The following is a 4677-nucleotide window of genomic DNA, read 5'->3' on the forward strand; positions in this document are numbered from 1 at the left end:
AGATATACAAGTCAGTAATTAATAGTTGGTGCTCAATACTTTTATCTTTATCTTATTTAATATGACTGGGCATGTTTTGTGATCCGTAGCACAATGATTGGTGGTAGAAGATTGGGCTTTGAGACAGTTTGTACATTTATAATGTGACTCAGCTACCTCGCATAGTCGTGAGTCATGATGACCTGCACATTTTGAACAGCTGTAATGTGACTGCAGGAAATTCTTGGCTAAGTGACCAAACTGAAGGCATTTAAAGCATTGACTGACTAAATTATGATCTTCAACATGACAAGCACTCCATCCTATGTGAAGGGTTTCTTTAGCCAGAATTCGACGACGAACATCGGCATTAACTTCAACTACAACATTCATCTGCTGAGGGTTTTTCTTAGTCGTAAAGGAATGAATGACTTTAAGGTCCTCAGGACTACACTCAATATCATTTGTACGAATTATTTGTGATAGCAAAGTTGATTTCTCCATTGATGTAGGAACACCACGGATTATTAAGCGAGGGTTAAACTTTTTTGCAGTTTTTATCTCTAAGCCAGCCTTGGCCAAGGCTTCACTAGTTCTTAGCTTTTCAAGATCGACATTGTTCGCAGCTATCCTGACTGCCATAGATCTCGCTCTAATAACCTTGCTGACTTTTAAATCATAATCCGCTTGATTTAGTGCTTTCAACATAACTTTCTCAATATCAGTGCTAGACTTAAATTTACTCATAGACTCCGGCCTTGGGACCACAGAAAACTCAATGTGTGATGATGTTTGGAACATAGTACCATTATTTAACTTTATTTTATCCAGACTGGAGGTTGGCTTCTTAAGAACAGATGCAAATGAAGGTACACTAGCAGCAGCAGAAGGTGAGGTATGTGAGGAGCCTGTTGATACCACAAAGTTCTTCAGCTCATCATGCATAGTTTCTTTTACCTTAGAGAGAACAGACTCCGTGACTCTCGACGACACTAAAGATACTAATTCTTCTGGAGATGGTGTGGGATGTTGAGAAGCAACATTTGAAACCGAACGATTAATCGATTTCATGAGTGAATTAGCTATATCTAAGTTATTAGAGAGCTCTTTGTAGGCCGTGACTACTTCTTTGAACTTTTCACCTATTAACTCGATGTTTTTCTTCAGTGATGAGCTATGTCTAGCAATGCTGACGTCCTTGATTCCCTCGAAGCATAGCACCTGTAGGTTATCCAAGTCATACATAGCCTCATCAAATTTTTCGGTAATTTTAGAGATCTTTTCCAAAGAAAGTGGCATAATAATACGTGAGAGATCAACTACGGGCGATTTTGCAGATCTTTTTCGCCGAGTGCTAGTCATTAATAATTCCTGACTTCCAGAAGTAGGTGTTAGTTGGTCAGGAGGAGTTTTAAAACGTTCAACTCGAGTTGGAGTGTTCTTGGCTAGGACCTCAGCATTTTGAACGTCTGGAGGTTTCTTGTTTTGTAAGACCCACGTTTGTATAGACCCTCGTTGAGGAGTGTGATATGGCGGAGAACGTCCAACGGTACTCATAATAATCGCTTTTGATGGCAAATAACAAATTAAGTTCTATCGAATATATATATAAAAGATATAACAATTTTATAGTACTAGTTATAAAGCTTTTGATAAATACAATGATATGTTATATCACCAAAATGACAGTAGAATTTCTATAAATAATTACACATCCTTGCATTTGACATAATAAAAAGACAAAAAAAAGTAGTTTTTCGGATAAAATAAAAAAAAAACAAACAATTAATATACAATTTCGCAAGTTACAGTTTTTGACGCATAGATTATAACATATAAATATTAAATATTAAGACAAATAGTAAATAAATAAGTTTAATTATTAATTTAGAAAATGCAGTCGGTTAAGTTGATAATCAGTTTATATTTATTTATACTAGTGGTTGGTAACAGGAATTTCCAGTTTTCCTATTGCTGCAGACAGTCGATAAGTAGGATGGTAAATTTATCTTGCAATGTTTGATTTAGTGCAAATGTAACCACTGGTGCTGCTAGATAGGTCTATTCAGGGCCATACTTAATTGTAACAAAATTTTTTTTGGAAAATTATTCACAGAGATAATAATAAGAACTTAAAAGGTAAAAAAGTACCACCATAACCAAAAGAATTTAATTAATCACAATGTAATAAAGTTATAAAAGTTTGATGCTTTGCAGTGTCGCAGCATGCGAATAGTTTAATAGCCAGATTATTGATAATAGTTCTATGTGAGACTTAAACACAGTCTAATGATGTTTTGGAATAACAGGTACAGTTTGCTGTGTCAGAGCTAACAATCAAACAGCAAGGTAAGACAAAAAGAACCACTGTATGCCGAGTGAAAATCACCACTGTAGGCTTGATAAAGTAGATGACACTGTATCCAAGTGCTGTACAACGGTCGGTAACCAGAAATCCACGTTTACCGAGTAGTGAGTGAGATAGTACTGATTTTGGCCGTTAGCGCTACTTAATTGTTCTGATAAAGTTACTAGAAAGTCACTATAATGTCAAACTTGTTAATTAATAAAAATAGATAAAATGCACTGTTGTATGTGAAAAAAATGCGAAATTATGGAAGAATAAACACAAAGCACATGAAAATAGTCGTTCGGCCACAAAAAACACGTCACCTGACTCTACATGTATATCGTAGCGTAACACATGTAAACTACGTATAACTTAAGAGAGTCATAGTTACTCCCGCTGTTTATAAGCGCTTGTTTGAATTTCTTCACGTTGACATTCATTACACTGAGCAGAAATCACATTGTGTCAACACCCGCAAGAGCCATCACAATGCTTTGTTTTAATTAGACAGTCGGATTCCCCTGGTCCGTGCCAGTTCTGAGTTAAATGTTAAATAGCTGCCGAAGAGATTAATTAAACGAATCTAATTAACCTCACAGCAAGAAAGATCCATAGGAGGCCAAGGCACGGGACCAGGCTCAATTCCTGAAGGTTACCCAACATTCATTTCGCCCAGGCCCGGCACGTCAGCCAAACCTATTTCCCGATCAAGCCCGACACGCCCCATTCCTCAGAGCCAATCCTTATCCCGAAGTTACGGATCCATTTTGTCGACTTCCCTTACCTACATTATTCTATCGACTAGAGGCTCTTAACCTTGGAGACCTGCTGCGGATATGGGTACGAACCGGCGCGACAACTCCACGTGTCCCTCACCTGGATTTTCAAGGTCCGTCTGGAAGATCCGGACACCGCCGCAACTGCGGTGCTCTTCGCATTCTAAACCCTATCTCCTTGTTAAAAGTTTCCAGGGAATGTGAATGCTTATACAGAAAAGAAAACTCTTTCCAGATTTCCTTACGGCGTCTCCAGGCCAATTTGGGTTGCCCCGACGAACATTCTTGCGAATGTCCGAATTTAAACGGTTCCGCTGCCGGGTTCCGGAATAGGAACCGGATTCCCTTTTGCCCAACGGGTGTGTTATATAATTTAACTTTTATAACACCACATTAACATCAGAGTTACCTTAGGGCTTAGGATCGACTGACTCGTGTGCAACTGCTGTTCACACGAAACCCTTCTCCACGTCAGTCCTCCAGGATCTCACTGGAGTATTTGCTACTACCACCAAGATCTGCACCGATGGTGGCTCCAGGCAGGTTTACACCCAGACCCTTCTGCGCACACCACCGCGACCCTCCTACTCGTCAGAATTTCATAATGTATTTTAAAAATACATTTAACATACCACTGACGGCAGAGTATAGGCATGACGCTTCAGCGCCATCCATTTTCAGGGCTAGTTGCTTCGGCAGGTGAGTTGTTACACACTCCTTAGCGGATTCCGACTTCCATGGCCACCGTCCTGCTGTCTTAAGCAACCAACGCCTTTCATGGTGTCCCATAAGCGTCAATTTAGGCGCCTTAACTCAGCGTTTGGTTCATCCCACAGCGCCAGTTCTGCTTACCAAAAATGGCCCACTTGGCACTTTTATCCGAAAATCTCATGGCTTCATAATTTAAGCAAGCCAGAGATCTCACCCATTTAAAGTTTGAGAATAGGTTGAGATCGTTTCGATCCCAAGGCCTCTAATCATTCGCTTTACCAGATGAGACTTATAGTATAAATGCCAGCTATCCTGAGGGAAACTTCGGAGGGAACCAGCTACTAGATGGTTCGATTAGTCTTTCGCCCCTATACCCAGTTCCGACGATCGATTTGCCCGTCAGAATCGCTACGGACTTCCATCAGGGTTTCCCCTGACTTCATCCTGACCAGGCATAGTTCACCATCTTTCGGGTCCCAACGTGTACGCTCTAGGTGCACCTTTTCTCAATGAGAATAAGATACCCCGGGAATGCGAGATTATATCGAAATATAACCTATCCTCCCTTAATTGTCCTAAAACAATCTTTACTTTCATTATGCCTTTAGGTTTGTTTTTAAAATCCCAATGACTTGCGTACATGTTAGACTCCTTGGTCCGTGTTTCAAGACGGGTCCTGAAAGTACCCAAAGCAGTAGCGTCGCTGACCGGTATTAAAATCAGTTAAAAAATATCATCAACTAACAGTTGGTTAATTTTAACGACGGCGTTATATCCGTACTGTCAAAAATTAACCGCACTTGTCATGAATCTAACGCTAACAAATAGCGACTTAATACCATACGAATACCGTTAAACAGT

This window comes from Chelonus insularis, unplaced genomic scaffold, assembly GCF_013357705.1.
Source record: "Chelonus insularis isolate UGA/USDA-ARS -01 unplaced genomic scaffold, ASM1335770v1 contig_38_pilon, whole genome shotgun sequence".
Classification (NCBI taxonomy): Eukaryota; Metazoa; Arthropoda; class Insecta; order Hymenoptera; family Braconidae; genus Chelonus; species Chelonus insularis.